At 45.9% G+C, this 20,900-nt stretch overlaps 1 pseudogene; it reads left to right on the plus strand.

Moving 5' to 3' along the window:
* LOC137886770 (nuclear factor 1 X-type-like) overlaps positions 1 to 17,935 on the plus strand; it is a 30,335-nt pseudogene extending 12,400 nt beyond the window's left edge.
* Positions 17,936 to 20,900: the final 2,965 nt, after the last annotated feature.

Genomic DNA, 20,900 nt, shown 5'->3' on the forward strand with positions numbered 1-20,900 from the left:
GTCATCATCTGGAATACAGCGCAATCATCTCCGCCACCTGTGCCAAGCAGTGGAAAACGACTCCTGTAGGCCTTCTGGGCCTGTCTGTTAGAGTCGCATACCGATTCACTTTCACCCCATTCATCTGAGCTACTTACTCTGCCTTGTTTTTCCCCTCTCTCCATCCGCACACCTGAATACAAGTCTTTCCAAGCTGGAGTTAGGACTCATATGGGGACCACAAATCGACCGTATATTGCAGCCAGGTTGCGGAGATTTATGATGAAAGTGAATAGGGCGGGTGTGCAGAGGTGCATATTATGGGGCCTTTTTTTTTTTTTTTTTTTTTTTTGTAACTTGGAGGAGCTGAAGGCCTTGAGAATGATGTAGAGGAGTGAAGCAACCTGCAGGATATATATTTATATATTTTATCTTTCAGCTCAGAAAGACGGAAAGATTGTAGAGAAAAAGCTGGCGATACGGAGGGAAAGAAGCGAAAGGGGTAAACGGGCCGGAATGAAAGAGGTCTGTGTTGTAAATACAGTAGACCGGGGAGCGCTCCGTGTCCTTTTTTATTTCTCCTTGCAGCATGATTTGTTTGATTTACTCTCTATCAATCAGCGGAGGATGTGTATAAACGAACTTGAAGTATATTTGAGAAAAGCCTCTTTATGGCCGTGGTTGTTTGTATTCTCCTCTTACTTTCCTTGGAAGCGGGCCGTGATTAAAACCGGCGATATAGGCGTATTGTGTTTCCTGGGGGATTGGAAGGAATGCAGAATGCATCATAACCATATTACACTAGTTAGGAGCGGTGCGTGTTGCCAAGCCCCTGGATACAGGAGAGGGTAGACGCAGCTACACTGAAGGGGGAACCGAGTCCCCGCGAAAGAGCCAGAATCCCACAACTGCAACAACACCGGTGGACACCCGACACCGGTGGACTGTGTTTGACATTTCGTAGGATACACACGGCACCGAAGACTCCGCTGCGTAGAAAGGAAGAAGAAAAAGAGAGCTTTTTTTTTTTCTCGCTTTCTGTCAAAAAAACCTTCACAGAGGAAAACCCACGAAGAAAAAGAAGCAGGTTCTGTGTGGATGTGCGTCCGAGCGCCGCAGAATCCGTTTGGCATTTTTTGTTGTGAGGGAAGCATGTTGCTGGTGGGACTTGGGCCTGCACAATCCCTCCTCTGTTAAAACAATGCGGCAGTTGTCCTCCACTAACCTAATTACTCCCTCCCGGGGGAGAAAGGCAACAGCACCAAATCCCATAGTTAGGAGCTCTGATCTGGGCCCTGCTGTAAGAAAAAGGCCTCATTCATTTCCCTCCCTCCTTCCACGGCACATGAACAGACCGACACACACACTCACACACACACACACACACACACACACACACACACACACACACACACACACACACACACACACTCGTTCCATTTTTTTTCTTCTCTGCGATCGGGTTTGACCTGATGGAAGCTAATTAGGAGCCAATGCTTCCTGATATTTCTCTTGATATCTGTTTTTGTTAACGTGACGTTATTGTCCTTAATTCATTGATGCGGACGACGTAATTGCATCTAAAGGGTTGGGTTCTACCGGTGCGTGTATACACACACAAAAAAATAAAAACTGTAGAGCAGACGCAACACTGGGCTAACTTTACCCAGTACCAGTGTCTTATTTGGACCCAGCATTTTTTATTTTGTACTATTTGGTTATTTACCGAAACTAAAATGGGCTGATTTTTACTCTTTACTGTTTGAAGCAGGGTCCGCAGGGTTACTTTCACAGGTAATAAGTAATTGAATACATTTTTAAACAATATGGTCAGTAACATAATCCAAGTATCCCAAAATTAAAGTAAATCGCTTACTTTTGAATAACCTCAACATGAAATATGCAAATAAAGACAAGTAAAAAATGAAAATTGCTGAAATTTCACCATTATTTTCTATGAAAAGCAGAAAAGAGGAACAACATCACGGTTCAGCGCAAGTTCGGCCTCCCGGCTGTAAAAATGCTTTCCCCGGCCAAGGACTCCAATCATTTGGCCACGTTAAGTGTTGCCGGATTTTTTTTTTGAAACTTGCGGCAGCGCCCGCGTAAATGAAACAGAATGGACCCGGTTTGTCCCGTGTCACGTTTGCTGGACCGGAACATTTGCAGCGGATCGCTCATTTCCGATGCGAATCGTCTCTTCACGCCTCACGGCGAAAAGAATGATCTTGATGAGCTGGAAAGTGCCCAAACAAAACTTTCACTGTACTGTGATGCCCCCCCCCTCCTGCTTTACATAGAAAATAATGGAGGTGAAAGCTTTCTGTATTTTCACAAACATCAGCGGCGATGCCAGAGACCCGTGTCCTGAAGGCGTGTGCATTGTAGTGTATCCTTCTGTATTTTAAGACCTATGTTAAAATTGTAATCCTGCTAATAATCCCTATTTTTAATGAATGCATTGATAATGTGATTACGTCTTTTTTTTTTTTCTGTAGCTGTGACGGTATTACCTCGTTTCTGTACGTGGTCCTTTACTCCCCAAGCTCAAGTTTTTCCTTAAAACTGTCACAGATGTGTTGCTAGTTGTATGAAGTGTTGTGCACATGACGTTTAAAACTTTGTAGGATAAACATATTATTATGGGACAGTTTATTAGAACCATAAATAACCCAACAACAGCCTGCTGTTAATGCTTTTTTCAGAAAAGTGAACCCAGCATTGCATCACTTTGGACCCAGTGTTATTGTTTTAGTTTTACTGTCGAGTTATACATCCGAACAGAAATGTGCTTATAGTATAAACCACTGGCGCTGGTTCTATATTGACCCAAGGCGGGTCATTCCTTTAACCCGGGTTTATGTGCACAAACTGGCAAAGACAACCAAAATACAGTTTGTACTTGAACTCACGTTTGAAACGCACACACGTCTTATTTCCATTCATGGCGCATTCACGAGTAATTCGTTGGAAGCAACTTTAAACATTGGATGGAGTCCGTGCGTACGGCGCCGTTAGCTCTTTAGCTTCACGCCGCTCCTTTGTTAGGCTTCTCCCCCACCCCCCCCCCCCCCCCTCGTCTTTCATCGCCGCCCTCCATCACTTACTGGCACCGCGGAGGGTTTAGAAAACTTTATTACTGTAACTTCAGACAAGGAAGTCCGTATAGGAAGCAGCGGAGGGGAGAGTGTGTGTGTGTGTGTGTGTGTGTGTGTGTGTGTGTGTGTGTGTGTGTGTGTGTGTGTGTGTGTGTGTGTGTGGTGGCATACACAGAGTAGAGGAAAGGGTGTTAAAGTCTTAATTCTCCCTCTACCAACCTGTTTGGTTTTTGTTTATTTGCCTCTCCTCTCTCAGGAAGATTAGAACGGCCATTGTGTGGAGGCTTGGGAAGTAAAGCTGCTAGTTTATATTTGGAGATTGTTGCGGTGCTGCGTTGTTGGTCTAGACTGTACTGGGTTTTAGACGTCTCTGTTTGTTTATCTGGGGAGAGAGAATTCCATTGACTTCAGACTTCGTGGCCATTTTTTATTCAGCGTTGTTGATGAAGAATATGTGTAACAGACCACATGATACACTCGGGGCATATAAGGAGATAGTGGTGTTTGTGTATATAGTGTGTGTGTGTGTGTGTGTGTGTGTCTGGTCGTGCAGTGTTTGTCTTAGGCCCGAGCTCCTTTCCTGTGGTGTGTGTGTGTGTGTGTGTGTGTGTGGGCTCGAATGTGTCCAGCTTGTGTGGACCCAGCGCCCTGTTTGTGCGGAAGCTCCGCTTTAACAGCATTAGCAGGGCTCTTCCTTGTTTAACCCTATCGCCGTCCTCCAATTCATTAGTGTCCTTTCTTTATCGATCCGAGTCCTCCTTCTGTCCCACTCTGTCTTTGAAACAGCGTGTCGAGTGGGAAATTAGGTTTTCAACAAATGCTGTTTTTCTTTTGCTGCAAAGGGGGACCTTTTCTTTTTTTTCTTTCTTTTTTCTTTTTTGCAAAGTTCATCGTAGTTTGTATGACATTGGTACATTTTTCTTTAAGAGGCCGTATATTACACTTATCCGTGTTCACTGCTGACGCTAGAAAATCAGTAGCTGAACCCTCCCATCCTACGGACAAGTCATGTTCGTCTTCCCTAGAACCCGTCATTGTTTTGGGACAACCATCTTGATTCGAACTACAGAGACATTTTAAACTATTTTATTTTATAAGCATGCAGGATTTAAGAAAACAAAACAGGATGACGGATCATTTGAGCATGTTGAGCCCTAACATGGGTTCGAAAAATCTTTGATTGATGCAATTTGCTCGTCTTTTATGTTAAATACTAATGTTTTTATGTTTTTACGTCATTTGTTTTTTTACGTACGCTGCTATCTTGATCAGGAACCCTTTGTAAAAAACAAAAAGATTTCAAATCTAAATGGGATTATCCTGGAGAAATAAAGGTTAAATAAAATGAAACTCTCTGTCTTTGTTAGCTCTTAAGGTCCGTCCAGTCTTTCTCTATTTCACACTAATTCATTAACCTCTCTTTTTCATTAAGCCCCGTGCCAACTTGTGAAACCCGCCTGTCAGTGGCAGCCATGATTGACTTTCTCTTCAGCCACATTATTAACCCCTTCCTTCCCATTTAATCTAGCAGGTTTATTAAACTGAAGTCTGGCACTGCCATTGGCTCTAAAAGTGGATTGCAAGTGTTTTTTTTTCATTTGATTTTTATCTCACTTTGTATTTCTTTCAACAACGGATGTCACGATACCAAAAATTTAATAGTCAATAGCAAAACACAAAAACAAAACAATGAATCATAATTCCCTCTCTAATATCAGTTTTAACTTGTATATCGCTGTGAAAACATCTCCTTCAAACAACTGTATTTATTCAAGTTTCTCTCCAAAAACTAAATTTTACAAGAATTTACATGATGACGTTATAACTAACTTTCGCCTAATACTCATTTTTACTGAACGCATTATAATGGGACTCAATGGAACCTCCGTTAACGTTAGCCGTTCTCTCCGCCGGACTGCGCTGCCCACCGGCTGCTAACGGCTAACGTTAACTAGCTTTCCTCCTGACGATTTGAACACGACTTGTTGTCCACAGTGTAGCATTGTCAGGGAGAAAATAGGGTGCAGTCGTGAGTTTCATGCTTGTCATACGGTGCAGTGGTGTAGAAAAAAACAGGTATGTCACGTTTTCAGAGTTTTGCCATCGACTTGGTACCGAAGTGTCGGTTCTCATGACATCTCTATATTTTGTGACCCTGGTAGTTAAAGGGAGCATCACTCGATATGTTTCTAGACTCACGTTAGTTTACATAAATGTAAATGTAATGCATGGAGCAGCAGCTAATTGCATGAAATTCTCCCTGTTCCTTTATTCTTACTTCCCCCCCCCCCCCCCCCCCCCCCCCCCTCCTTCCCCTTCCTGTTCTTTGTCTTTGTTCTATTGGTTTTGCCAGGAGATGTCCTTCTTTATCAGGGCTCGTACAGACACATAGAACCACACCTCTGTCAAACATTCGCCCTTCGGTCTGTGCTGTCTGCCCACGGAGGGCACCGCACAAAGTACAGGCCTACGGGCTTCATTCAAGAGCCACACAGATCATCGGCGGCTTAATTAATAACTTATGGCTACGGCTTAAGCTCAGTTACTTGGCTAATTTGAATGGAAACGTATAAAGATTTAAAAAAAAAAAAAAAAAGGATATAGAGACAGGAGGCAGTCGTGGAGGGTGAGACAGTGGGGGTTGTGAGTTAGGGATTGCGGCGATGCATTTGCATAAAGGGCAGGGCGGCATGCCCGATGGTGGAAAAGGTTGGCATCACGCCTTTCAGACTGGCAGAGAGGGAAGACTGGTGAGAGAGAGACAGAGAGGGGGGGGGGTGTAGTCAATAGTGCATCCCTTGTTCGGAAAGAGGAGGTCCCTAGCTGTTGGCAGGAGAGCGGGCTAAATCTCTAGTTTGATTGTGTGCTAGATTGCCCCTTTTATTTGTCTGATTGCAAAGCGTTCAACACCGCATTAGCGGTGGGCTTTACTTTCCTGGAGCCTCTATGCAGGACTTTTTTCTTTCTTTCCTTTCCGTCTTGGCCCCGGTCTGTGATCGTGGCTCTACACATATGCTATATAGAGTTCACATCGTGCGCAATCAGCACGCCGGGCAGCTCGAGGGAAGTTTCCGACCTGTTTTGTCAAGTCTGCGTCGGGCCTCCTCGAGCCCCTTTGTGTCCCGCAAGCATCGAGCTCAGGTTAACGGCGGCGTCGATACAGACTCATGGTGTGTTCTTGGAGGTTTTTAAAACTTGTACGGGGGAACATGGACAAAAAAAACAGAGCCTGCAGACAGAGCCCCCCCCCCCCCCGTCATGGTGGCCGTGGTTGTGGTGATGTCATGGTAGCGGCCTGTTATTTCTGGCCCTGGGTCTATAAGCGCAATACATGGCGTCTTGGCACATGCCCACATCGCCGGGTGGGCCACCCGTCGCCATAACGACCGCTAAGAGTTTGATGCCTGCAAATGCATCGCGACCCGGGACCTCGATGACCCTCGTCGTTTAAACTGTGGTGATGTGAAGTGTGACCGGAATTTATTTTTCAATCTCATCAAAAAATCCAAAAATATTTTTGATACAATTTTGAGCCCTAACTTTGTCCAATAATGACTAAAACAAATACAGGTATTAAATGAATAATGATATCAGATGGAAAAGGATATTATATACTTGATAAAGAACTTTTTTTTCTCTCAGTGATGCTGAAGCTCATGATGTGCACTAGGCATCGTTCTAGTAGCGAGAACAACATTTTCAAAGAGACCAACATTTTTGGGGAGCTTTATACAAAAAAAGAAGAAGAAATCAAGGATATTTCCAAATGCCTGCATTCAAAAACATAATGAATTGAGATAATGAAGTATTTATCAGCAGTATTAAAGCATTAAACTCGTTCTGCGGTAAAAAAAAAAAAAAGCCCTGTGACTGATATATTATTATAGCTGACGTTATTAGATTAATACTGGTGCATTAACCAATCAGCCAGCAGCATTTTAACATTGTAGGTGCTCGAAAATATAATTTCTGATATTAAAAAATTCTCTAAGCTTTGATATTTTGTGATATTCGATAGTTTGACCACGTTGGAAGTCGAAGGAGACTACTAAACACTTCAAGCAACCTCATACTCTTTACAAATGTGTTGTAATTTATAAACTCATCTTTTTTTCTATGTACAATCATCACCTGCAAAAATAACTATAGCAGCCAGATAAATGTTGAGAAAAAAGACAATATTTCCCTTTGAAGTGTAATGATGTAGAAGTATAAAGTATCAAAAAATAGACATACACAGATAGAATACAAGTGCCTCAAAATTGCACTTAAATAATTAATTAATAAAACGATAGTATAGTGTTAGGAAGTTAAACAGGTCATGGTTCCCTCTCTAATATACAGTATATCTCCATCAAACGACTGGATTTCTTCAGGTGTCTCACTAAAAACTAAATTTTGCACGTCATGATAACATTATAGTTTACCTTCAGCTAATACAAATCTTTACTGAATGGAGCTTGAATGCAACAGAATGAAACTCAATGCAACCTCTCCTACCGTGAGCGGTTGGCTCTGCACGACTGTGCTAATGGCTAATGCTAACCAGCTTTCCTCCTGATGAGCGCTGTCACCTCTTGGTATCAAATTATCGGCTCTCGTGACATCCATAATAAGTATGTTTTCTTTAGTGTATAATCACGTGAAACTAACAATGTGTTTTCGTTTGTGTGTTTTCGTTAGCTAAGAATTAGCCATTTATATCACACATATAAAGAGCTGGTCCTCTTCACGGAGTCCGCCATGTTTCTACAGTAGCCCAGAACGGACAAACCAAACACTGGCTCTAGAGAGGAACATTCGCATGTCACATTTCCGTGTCACCATTAGTGCCACCGTAGTTCTCCTGCATGCTTGGCAATGGGGATGGGCAATGGGCAAAGTTTCAGTTGGTTGCAATCTGCAGCCTCACCACTAGATGCCACTAAATCCTACACACTGGCCTTTTAAGTACAGTACTTGTCTAAGGTAAATTTACTTTCAAATCAATCAAAAATATATCATAAAAGAGGTCAGAAAGGGCGTCATTGAGCTTGAAGATAAGGTATTGTAATGTATTATAATAACGCTGGAAAAAAAACCGTATAATCTGACAGTAACTTAAGGCTTTAAGGAGTGCTAACACAGAGTGCGTGTGCTCTCTTGTAAATCAGTGTGAAGCCATGTCATGCACCTGGTGAGTGGAGGGTGGAGACAAGGCAGTATTACTCAGTAACTAAACAAAGGCAAACGTGGGAACCGGTAGAATTGAGTTTTAATCGTGGTGTAGGTGTCAGACAACCAGGAGGATGTTTCGAATCTCCTTTGGTGCATCATAGCACCGGTCTACCTTCAAAACGGGACGGCGAACGCCGGCGTTCTGCTCGAGTGCCCGGCTCGTCTTGGGGGCTTTGAAAACCCAGCCGTGTTGTTTCAGCTCACTTTCTTCTTTCCCCGCGGCGTGTGAAGGGCTGACTTTGGCGTCGCACACTCGTCTCTTTGAAAAAAGGGGAGTAAAGCCCTACAGCTTTGTTAAGCGGCAAGTTAACACATGAACCCTTGAAGATCCTTTTCATTTCGCAGCGTGTTGAAATTCTAATTCCAAAAATGCAAAATAAAAAGGATCTTTTCACTAGAGGGGTCATGGTGTAACATCCCTCCGCTTTGAGCCTATTGATGAGTCAGCGACGTGCTCGTAATCCTCTGTGACGTGTGTCAACCACGCATCAGGCCGTCGAGATCAAAGATAATGTGCAACACGGTGATGGCTACCAGGCACACTGGCTTCTTATGTGCTGTTACAATGACATGATATCTCACTTCTGGTACGATAAAATGCTTCTGACACGTTCATCAAAAATGAATCACCTCCCGTCAAACCGAAATAGGAATGCGAGGATCAAAGAGAATGAATTTGCTAAATGCGTGTCTTTGTTGCGGGCCAGGCGCATAGTGTTTACCGATTACAGAGCTGGTTTTTACCAGGGTAGAAAATTAACACCTGCCACCAGCCAAATGCTGCTAAAAGCTGGCTGTGGTCTGGAAGCTTCCCTCCTCTACCAGACACTTTTGGCAGGCTTATTATTTTTGGATCTTGGTTGATGAAATTGTGTAAGTGTTTACTTTTTTCTCCCCTGTTGTATTAGTTTTGATTGTTGTATTTGAAGGTCGCCATATAGTAAAAAAGTTTTTGTCTTTTTTTACAATTATAAAGCAGGTCTAAGTGCGAGATAAATTAAGTGAAAGTATCAAAATGCTCAATTGTATTCAGAAACTGTGCCTTTAAAAGAGCCGTAAGGATTCCCGTTGGGATGGCACAACTATACAATGTATAGATAATTTCAGTTTTAAATGTAAACAAATGTTTCTGAGTTCATTCCGGTTGCAGTGTATGGGAATGACATCAGCTGACAGGAAGTAAACAGCTATTGCCTGGCAACGCAATTCCGTTGAAATGTGCTAGAACCATAGAAATACCATAGAAATGTTGTTAGTTAGTTACGGTGACAACGCACGTCAAGGGGGTCTGTAAAACGTTGCTGAGCGCTGGAAAGCGCGGATGCAGCTTCCGAGACTAAGGGCTAGCTAGATAGCTAACGTTAGGTAGCTTAATACCGAGGGCCCGTTATAGCCGGCGTTGCTGCTGGCCACCAGCCACTATATCCAGTGTGGTATTAAAGCTAGCAAGCTAGCTAACTAACCAACTGTCCGCTAATTAGCTAGTTGTGCGAATTAGCTAGCTGGCTAATTCCACAGAAAATGAGCCAAATAAAATTGTCACTCAGCTGGCGATGGCAATGTGCTTTCCTACAAGTGACTATTAGTGTGAGGATGAAGAATAACGTTAAATAACACTGCAACTCCTCTGCTCACTTTAGTGAGACTGTGAGTTGCCGCAAGTCAGCCTAGTTTATATGTAAGTCAACCCGCTACAGCGGTCGCAATTGCAACAGCACACATCAAAATGGCCGCCGCTCTGACCGTCCTGCTACATTCATTTGAATGGTGAATGTCCCTTCTACTCCTAATTAATTTCTATGGCTAATAAAGTGTTTTTTTTTTTTATAAACATGTAAACATGTTCTAGTAGAAACCCAGAAAAAAACTATGACCCTGTAAAATGAGCGTGATACGTCTCCTTTAAAAAAAAAAGTTGAGGCCAAGACACCAGAAAAAAGGCACCACATCGTGGTCCAGTCAGTAGTATCGCCGTTACTCAGCCCGCACTGGCAGCAGAGTGAGCAGCAGTAGTCTGTTTGGCTGGCACGGCGAGAAAAACACCACAGTCATGGCTGACTGTGGTGCTGAGTCGGCCTGCCCGAGCACGGCCCACTCACTCACGTGCACACACGCGTTAGGGCGGGTTCCTTCATCCAGCAGCACATTCCTTCTCGCCGCTGTCACCGTTTGCGCGCGTGTGCATGTGTGCGTGGGTGTGTGTGTGTGTGTGTGTGCATATACAGGTAGCGCTTGTGTCGTCACGGGACACACCTTGATTTCGTAGTCGATTCAAGTGTAAGTTTGGGCAGAATGTACGCCGGCGAGTTCCTCCGCCCCTCCCCCACCACAACAGCGCTCATCAATACCGCCGACTGCATCCAGGAGGATCCGCACGTCTCGACATGTGTTCTCATGCAGGAACAAACATTGTTTTATTACAATTTAAAACAGCCCTCAAGTGATCTGCTTTCTCAATGTTTTCAGAGCATTCACAGATGATTTTGATTGTTTTTCAGCACACAAAACCCTTTCCGCGTTTCTCCTCGTGTGAATTCATGTACGCGTTGCGCAGTACGTGAGTGAGATCCGTATAGGTGGAACCAGGCCTCCGTGTCAAACAAATGTAGCTGATGTTGGTGGTCGTCGTGAGGGGGGGGGGGGGGGTAACCAGGACCTCCAGAGCCAGAAGACGGAAGAGACCAGTTGGGTTTTGCTGTGCAGCCAGGCAGCGGAGCCCCTTTTGTGGGACAGGAATGTGCCGTGCGTGCCTCTTCCTCAGCCCCCCCCCCTCACCACACACACACACACACACACACACACACACACACACACACACGGCCCGTTAGCACGCAGCCACCGCAAATTGCTTGCAGATTTTTCACACATAGTAACGTGCCGGTTTGTAAACTCGGGAGAGCATCACTCCACTCCAGCGAGTGTTGGGTACTTTTTTCCATCTCTTCCGTCTTTAAATGATTAACAGGAGTGATTACTGTATAACAATGGAGGGTCATGCAGCAGGCACGTCCATGATTACTGTATAAAACCACAGCGAGCTGGAGAAGACGTGCTTTCTAGGGCATCGGGGAACTACTTTTTTTTCTTGTGATATAAATCCCCAAAATGTATTTTTCATGAGGTAGAAACTTGAGTCTTTAAAATAGATATGAGACCAGTTTTTAATAAAATACGCCTGGATGAATCCAGGATAGGACTCTTCAGCGAATGATTGAATCTCCCCGCGTCTCCTCCTCCGCCACCTCCCTCCCCAGCTCTCTCTGGCTCCGAGCCGGGAGGTCAGAGGGGGAGCCGGCGTCGGGCTCCGTCCAGGGTTCAGGGACACTCGGAGCCGGGGCAGGAGAGGATGGAGCCGGGGCCCCCCACCTGCACAGAGCTGCGCTAATGAAGGGGACGGGCGCCTGGGAGGCCCTCGGGTCACGCAGACCACGGTTTAATTGGTCTGACGAGATGCAGCGTGTGGGCCTGGGTGAGGTCAGGGGCCAGAGCGGGGGCCGAGGGGGCCTGCCGCCGGGCATCGTGGGTCAGAAAGAAGAGGAGACTTTCATCACGAGTTTGTTTAACTTTTATTAAGTTAAAGATATGTACAAGCGATGGAGAAAACTCCGATTCTGGGCATTCGAAAAGGGTTGAAATCATTGAGATGGAACATTTCAATGTCGGTTCGGAAAAACAAAACACAGACGCCAAGGATTTATCATAACGAAAAACAACAACAAAAATAACGCATTTCACCGTGCCAGAGTTTTGATTATTTGGCTTTAGGATTTTGGACTTTAGAGCAAAGCTCACTTTCACCTCCATTGTTTCTCGTAAAGCCGGACGAGGTGGCCCGAATATAAAAACCAAACACATTCTTCTAATTGCTCTGTAATTCTAATTGCAGGCATTTTATTTGCCTTTCGTGTAAGAGATGCACTTTGTAGGCAGGCAGGACGGCCCCCTGCTAGCAGGTTCATCAAGTCTGAATGTTTATTCATTTGTCTGCAACATGTGAGCGTGTGAGAGAACGGAACAGAAGCGTGCAGCATGTATTTCTGATAATTGCCGTTCACGTAGACCTGCAGTGTTCCACATAATAATAAATAATAACCTAATTTCAATGTGTTCATATTGATTTATTGAGTTTAAATAATGGCAAATAACAAAATGGTATACATTTAAAGATATTCATGAAAAGCTAAAGAGATGAACTATTTTAAACGGTGGAGCCTTGTCTGTGGAGGGTTTAGCAGGAGCACTAATGAATCAAACTCCTCTGTTTTTCCAGAGTAAAGAGCCTTTTCTCTCCTCGCTGAAAGAGTTAATCTGAAGTTGGCAGCTAACTCCGCAGTCTTGGTCAGACGTGCGGAGAATAAAAAAAAAAAAAAAAGACTTCAAAATCATTTCTTTTGTCTTGTCATAGCCTGTTTGAATTCAGATGAGTCTTTTATGTAGCACGTTTTCAAAATTGAAATCGACGCTTTTGCAACGGAAACAGGGGGGGGGGGCGGGCTTAGATATCAATAATTATGAAAATATCAAAACACACCGTTTTAATATTTACGTTTTATTTTTAGATGGACAGACTTTGATTTTTTTAGTTAGTAAAAAAAAAAAAGATCAAATAAATCCAGGCTCCAGCATCCATGATATTTCACGTTTCACAGCAGTGATCCGGGTCATTCGGGCCTCACAGCTCTTCATCTGACTCCTCGCACAACGTTTCCGCTACATATTTCCATGTATTTTGGGACTCCTCTCCCTGTATTAATTGACGGTCGGGTTTTAGTAACGGTTTAGCACAATCGTGTCGCTTGCGGTAATGCCAGCTCGTGTTTTCTTTCATTTCATGTTATATTCCTGGCAGACTCCGTCGATGATGTCTGCACTTTTTTTTTTTTAAATATTTTTTTTTTTTAAGTATATTTCAAGTGCCCTCGGAGAAGGGAGAGCCGGGGAGGGGGGGAGGAAAAAGTGACGGTGCATTTTTTAATTGTTTTGGCTGAGTTTTTCCGTCGTATTAATAACGGAGTCTGATGCTATTTGAGAGAATTAGCCAGAAAAAAAACAAAAAACATGTTGGTGGAAAAATAATCAAGGACTTTAATTCGGCGCGGTCAATTAGAGAGACTCACGCAGGGATTGTTTGTCTGTTTTTTTTATTTTTTATTTCCAGGCCTGAAATGTGACCTATAATGTACACGTGCAGAGTGATGCAGTTTATATTTAACGGGGGCTTTTAAGGTGAAGAGATGAAACTCACCGGAAGCTCGCGCTCGTCAGTTATTCGCGCCGCTGTAAAAAAAAATTAAAAAAACACACCGTCCGCGCCGGCTACTAATTGATATTAAACCCCAAATTAAAAGCTAAAGGCCACGCGCGTTTGGGCTTAATTTAATTTCCAGGTAAGAAGATTAACAGACACCTTCTTCCATGACGGGTTTTATGTGGGCTCGATAAACTGAATCAGCGGTTCAGTACAGCGACCAGAACCCAACACGGGCCTCGTGAGGCGGCAGCTGATAGCGCAGACATGCTAATCTACAATTAGCTAACCCACGGACACGTTGAAATGCTCGTTTGTATGTTCTTCACCGCTGCAGTGGAAAATAATCTGCATAACATTTATTCCTGGATTTATTCCTCTTGGTTTTCAGCCCATAGAAGGTCGAATAGCATAGCTAAGGAAAATGACTTAACCCCCCTTGTAGTGAAATTCCAGTGACATTTGAATGCTGGTTCATTTGCATTTTGGCAGGGTCACGCAGACAGACTTCTTCTTCTTCTGTTTTTTTTACTGAAAAGCATGAATCACGGTTCAAGTGCCAGTTTAGTTTCCGGATTTGGTTGTGTCGCAGGTGGTGATGGGAAATATATTTAACTCTGAAGCCATATTTCTCTCTCTCTCTCTCTCTCTCTCTCTCTCTCCTCTCTCTCTCCTCTCTCTCTCTCTCTCTCTCACACACACACATACATACATACACACACACACACACACACACACACCACAATGAGATTTGTAAACGACTTTCCTTTCTGTTGCTTTTATCTAACCACGGCCGATGACACACAACCGCGGGGACGAGCGTGGAGGTGTGCGGGTCCTTCACTGTGTTAACAGATGATGATGGGGGGGGGGGGGGGCGTGTCATCAGGGCTGATGGCCGGAAGATGAAGCTGAGGCTGTTGTTGACGGGAGCGGAGGCCGTGGTGTCTGTTAGTGAGAGAACCTCCGCCTTTTTTGTTTGGCCCCTTTTTTTGTAATGCGACGTCGCCTTCGGTTACACCAGAGCGCCAATGATAACCTCGGCCATCATTTACGAGATGTGCACGCCGTCTTCTTGAAGAGCCGGCGTTCACAGCCGTGAAAACACGGCTCGAATATTCACTCAGCACGGTCTCGATTAATCGATAAAGAAAACCCCTTTTTATGATGATTTTTTTGAATTGCCCAACAGATCCCCGGTTTCATCGTCGCAGCTGAGAGGCTCCAGCTTCAAACCGATGAATCCGTGATTCGTTTGGCAGAGCACATGAACCAACGTTTCTAAACACGCCGGCTTTTCTTTTCCTCCCCGTCACAAGCCTCCTTCCCCAGATTCAGATTCTGCCTTCAGACTGGCTGTTATTCTGCGGAGCAGGTGCCGCCCTGGATGACGCCGCCGTCACGGCGAGCCGACGAGGCAGCCGCCGGCGCCCCCCAAAAATGTCTTCGTTTTTATTCCCGCTGACCACGTATCTGCTGCTTTAGCAGCACGGGCGAATCCAGGTTCCCCCCCCCCCCCCCTTTGAAACCCTTCTAACCGCTTCCTGCCTCTGAATCATCCCGTCATTGATTTTGTGTTGCTGTGCACGGTCGGAGGAGTGCGGCCGCCCCGGGTTTGTTTCTCCCTCTTTTGTTTGCTGTGGTTTAAAAAAAAAAAACACCAAAAAAAAAAAAAAAAAAACCCTCGTGAGCAGCTTGCCGGCGGTGAGGTCTGGAGGGATTCTTGAAGCTGCGCGTCCTCTCTCTTTGCCATTCCTCTGCCAAGGTGGCATTATGCAAGCAGGGAGAGAGGGAGAGAGGGAGAGGGGGGGGGGGGGGGGGAGGCGACGGCGGCGGCCATGGTAAAGGATGGAGGCAGGCTGCTGGGGGATTGGTGCAGGAGACGACTTGCTCCCTTGAACTTTGCCTCCGTGTCAGAGTGGAACTTTGGTCGATTGGCAAATTGCGCGGCGTCGGACGAGGCTGCTCTCCTACACTCCCACCTGCTCCCCCCCCCCACCCCCCTCTCTCTCTCTCTCTCTCCCTGTCATTGCCGCTACGCCACCCCCTCCCTCCCTCCTTTCTCTTTTCCCTCCCTTTCAGCTCTTGAAGCTAACGCATTGGCTGGGCTACAGGCGTCTGGTTGCCAATAGGTGGGCCCTACTCGCGCTTGGCAAAGGCTCAAGCAATGGTCGGGAAAAGAACGCGGAGAGGACGAGAGACGGCGAGCGAGAAACGGAGAGAGAGACAGACAGAGAGGAGAGAGAGAGAGAGAGAGAGAGAGAGAGAGAGAGAGAGAGAGTTGGAGAGAAAAGGGGAAAAAAGAAGCAGCACTCGGCTCTGCCAGCGGTCGCATGCGCTCGTCCAACATTGATTCGGCTCTCTATTTTTTCAGGTTTTTTTTTCTTTCCCTTCTCGTCCTCCCTTCTCTGTGCTCTGCTCTCGTTGGCCCCCCCATCTGTGCACGCACGTGTGTGTGTGTGTGTGTGTGTGTGTGCGCGTGTGTGTGAGAGAGTGTGCGTGAGTGTGTGCGCGTGAGTCTTGCGCCGCCGCGGCACAGGGATCAGAACAGACACCACCACCACTTTACACTTTGCCAAGGATTTTTTTTTTTTTTGTTCAAGGTTCTTTTTTTTTTCCTTTTTTCGGGGGGGGGGAGCACAAAGGACAGTTTACGAGTGCGTCTCTCCCCGTTGTTGATTTCATTTTATTTGTTCTAATAACATTTATTTTTTTATTAGACGATTTTTTTACTTTTTTTGGTGTTTTTTTTGCTGGCCGTGGTCTTCCTTAAACTCTTTTTTGGTGTTTTTTTTAAACTTTGGCCCACTGTTTTTAGTGAGCAGCATATTCTCCTAATTATCTTAATTTTTTTTACAACCCCCCCCTCTCATCTACTAACTTTCCACAGCCTGCCAAACCAGCGTTTGCTTTACATTGGGGAGCGCGGGAGGAAAGAAGGAAAAAAAAAAAAAAAAAAAAAAAACTGGTGCAGGAGATTTTTTTTTTTTTTCACTTTAAACGCTGTGCCAAATTTATGATGAGAGTGCAAAATGGTAACTACCAGGCCGTCTGTCTTCCTCTAGCACACTGTGGTTTTCTGTGGTGATTTCTGTCTGCTTTCAGTTTGTTGTGGAAATGTGAGTCTGGTTGGAGCTCCCCCTTTGCATGCATCGCAGACAGAGATAGGACATGGTATGGCTGATCTCTTAGCTGCACATTTCACAGCGGTCTCGTGGCGGCAAAGCTTGGCGGCGGTGAGCGACCGGTGTGTGGCAACCCTGGCACGGAGCGCTGTGGCGAGATCTGGGCTTTGTTGCCCAGAGATATGTAGTGAAGGTATTACGGTGCGGCGGAATAACTTTTTTCTTCTCTTCTTCTTCTTCTTCGTCTTCTTCTTGCGGCAGAAAACAGGGAGCGCAACTTGTCTCAGCTTTTCTGTTGCCTTTGGTTTTAGATTTGTGCTTTTTTGTTGTTGTTGTTGTTGTTTGTTGTCTTGAATGTTTTGGTGTTTATTTATGAAAAGGAGGCTTTTTCATTTTTACGGTTGAGAGTTCTTGTTTATTGCTGCATATTTATTGATATTTCTTTATTATAGGTAATGATATTTTTTCTATTTTTTCTATTTATTTGAATTGCTTTTTTTTTTCCGGTGGGGATATTTTAGTATATTGTAATTAACATGTCATTTTGCTAACAATATAATAGCTCTATTTTTATATATTTTGTTACAGTTTCCCAATTACTCTTTTTCCATTTAACATTGCCTGAATGTTTTCACAGCTTTATTTGAGTGATTTTCAAATTAAAAGCCTTTTTTTTTCAGCCTTCTAACGACACACGTACTCTCTCCATCTCTCCCCCCCCCCCCCCCCCCATCAGGATGAATTTCATCCCTTCATCGAGGCCCTCCTCCCCCATGTCCGTGCCTTCTCCTACACCTGGTTCAACCTGCAGGCCCCGCAAGCGCAAGTACTTCAAGAAGCACGAGAGAGGATGACCAAGGACGAGGAGCGCGCGGTGAGGACGAGCTGCTCGGCGAGAAGCCGGAGATCAAGCAGAAGTGGGCCTCGCGCCTGCTGGCCAAGCTCCGCAAGGACATCCGGCCGGAGTTCCGCGAGGACTTTGTGCTCACCATCACGGGGAAGAAGCCCCCCTGCTGCGTGCTGTCCAACCCCGACCAGAAGGGCAAGATCCGCCGCATCGACTGCCTGCGCCAGGCCGACAAGGGTGTGGCGGCTGGACCTGGTGATGGTCATCCTGTTCAAGGGCAGCCCCCTGGAGAGCACGGACGGGGAGCGCTGGTCAAGTCGGCCCCAGTGCTCCAACCCACGGCCTGTGCGTGCAGCCGCACCACATCGGAGTGGCGGTCAAGGAGCTGGACCTTACCTGGCCTACTTCGTCCACTCGCCAGGTACGTGTGCGAGGACTGTGTCCATTTAGACGCACACACACACACACACACACACACACACACACACGGGTCGTCGGTGTGCTACGTGTCCCACACACTTTGCATGTGAGTCACAGATTAGACCCTGCCCCCCCCCCCCCCACCCCCCCCTCTTCTCTAAGAGCCAGTGCCAGGCTTTTGATGGACACCGTCAGGGCGGGCGATAAGGTGACATTTAAAGGGACAGTCTGCGCAGGATCATCTTTAAAAACAAATACAGGAAATAGACGATAGATTCTATCTGGTTTTAAAGAGATTCTGAGAATTCGGCAGCCGGGCTTAAAACCTTTGTTTGCCTCGAGATCTGTTTGCGTTGGTACTTTGTTCAGTATTTGTGCGCAAATTTGTCCAAATCCAAATGTGCATGTTTTCCGGTGACATGAGTAAACAAAAGCATCTGCGAGCCTGTTTATCTGTGTGTGTGTGTGTGTGTGTGTGTGTGTGTGTGCGCGTGTGCATACGTGTGTTTGTCATGAGTTTGGTATCCATGTGTGTGTTATTGTGAGATTGGTGTGCTATCTATGGCAAGTGTGTGTGTGTGTGTGTGTGTGTGTGTGTGTGTGTGTGTGTGTGTGTGGTCTGGAGTTCAGTGACAGCTGGCTCGGTCCCAGGTAGTTAGGGGGCAAGCGAAAGTCTGCAGCCTCGGCCTCTCCGCGCGCACGCACACACACACACACACACACACACACACACACACACACAGAGAGTTGAGACCTTTCCGTCTGCGGCGGCGCGGTTTTTGTTTATGAGATGTTTTGCTTTTCCATATTGGGCACACGTGTTTCCTGCTGCGGCCTTAAAGTTAAAATAGAGGCGGTGAAAATGTTTCAGTGTCATGCGGACACTAACCTGCCTGTATTCTCTCGAGCGCAATTTGGCACCGCCGAATGGAACGGTGGGAATATTCTGTTTGTTAGGAGAAAAAAATAGATATTAATACTCACATTTAATTTCATACTTAATTTATGCTTTTCTATTACCAAATAGCAACCCTAAATTCAAATAATAATATTAAATAATTAACAGTTTTTTAGTTTTTTTGCAAAAAAAAAATAATTAAAGAAAACAAAAATATAATATGTATTCATTTTAAACTATTCAAATTCTACATTAATCCCTGCAGTGGAGAGCAGATCTGTTATTCATGAAATGGTGGAGGTGTGCAGTGTGTCATGTGATTCTGTTCATGAATTAAAAGGTGGCTTTTAATCCAGTGACCCAGCTGTTGACGGTGAATCGGGGGTGCTGTGTGTCGGGCAAACAGTTGGCTCTCATGTTCAGCTGCTCGCTGTGATTTTTTTTGAATCGTATTTACTCACCGCGAATCCTTCAAACGTGCTCATTTACAATAACATGAATAAACAGTTTTGACGGTTTTTCACCGTCAAGCCGCTTGACAGCAGTCGCTCTGTGTCTGCTTCAGCAGGTAGAGTCAGGTGTGTTATCCTGGGACTCCATTTACGGGACCTCAGTACTTTTCCCATGTGACGTCACCCCCCACCCTACCCCCCCCCACCCCACCAGGCTCTAGAGGCCTCCTCTTCCAGTCCCATAATGCGCCGTGGCGGAAAAACCGCGGCTCAGATTAGCTCCCGCGCGGCGGCCTGGTGCCCCTCGGAGTAAAGCCTCCATTTCTTTTCTTGTTTTTTTTGTCCGCTGTGTGCCAGAATCCCCCCCCCCCCCCCCCCCCCCAAACGCAAACGCTGCACTGGCCTTCATCTGACTGACGTTTGTGTTTCTATTATCTGCACATATGTGAGCATTCTTACACGAGGCTGTCTCAAAATATGTTTTTTCCCCGGTCCAGAGTCGTCTATAACGCGTGCTTCTTATAAATTGGAAAATTGCGGTCCGTCGTCGATGAAGCGGCGCTCTGGAGACGACGTCAGGAAGTGACGGAGAGGAAGCAGCAGAAGCGTGCTGCTGCTCTGGTGAGCGGTGTGGGGTTAACCAGAGTTTACAGAAGGGCAGACACCGGCGCTAACCTTTGGGGGCGGCAGCGTTACAGGGTTATTCTTAGCTTAGGGTGTCTGTGTCTTTGGCGGAAGCTGTCGGTCGCCAGCCGATGGTTGGACCGCGGCCTCAAACCCCCCCCCCCCCCCCCCCCCCCCCCCCACTGTTCCCGCCGCAGCGCTTCAGTTCTCTCTCTCTCGTCGTCCTCGCTGATGTCACCGTCGCCAGCTGCAAGGGGCAATGATTGACAGGACAGGAGACCCCCCCCCCCCCCCCCCACACACACACACACACACCCACACACACACACACTCCCCTGTCTCTGCCTCCTCCACAGTACAGTGTGTGTCTCTGCTTTTGTCCAATGATAGACTCGGGGCCCCGGGACCGCTCACAGCCACTCGGCTCTGGTCCCGATACGAAAATGTTGTTTGGACAGATACCTGGCCGCACACACACACACACACACACACACACACACACACACACACACACACACACACACACAGATCACTATATAATTGTTGATGACGACGGTAATGGTTCAGGATGTGATGGAGATAAGAGAGGGAGAGGTGTGGGGGAGTCATCTTTGATCACACCGTCTGCCCCCCCCCCCCCCCCCCCCTCCACCTAGAGACCCCCAGATCGGGTCGTGTTTTTTCGAGAAGTGCAATCCGTATTTTTCTAGACATCAGCGTTTTCCTTTTTCTTTTTTTTGTTGTTGTTGTTGTACCCGTAGTCCCGACATCACAAATCGGCCGGCAGAATATCTCTGTTTAATAGAGGCGAACAAAGACGGGAGGCTTCCAGTCCATCCAACGCGCGTCTCAATCTGGTTCGCCCAATATCCTGAGCTTGAAAAGGGAGGCGGCGTTATCAGATGCAGTCCCATAATGAAGAGGAGACAAACAGGTTTTAATATGAGATCACACCAGCGCTGAGGTTATTGTCCCGTCAGTCACTGACTGTT

The sequence above is a fragment of the Cebidichthys violaceus genome, unplaced genomic scaffold, assembly GCF_023349555.1.
Source record: "Cebidichthys violaceus isolate CVI_PGR_0920_01 unplaced genomic scaffold, fCebVio1.0.p SCAF_452, whole genome shotgun sequence".
NCBI lineage: Eukaryota > Metazoa > Chordata > Actinopteri > Perciformes > Stichaeidae > Cebidichthys > Cebidichthys violaceus.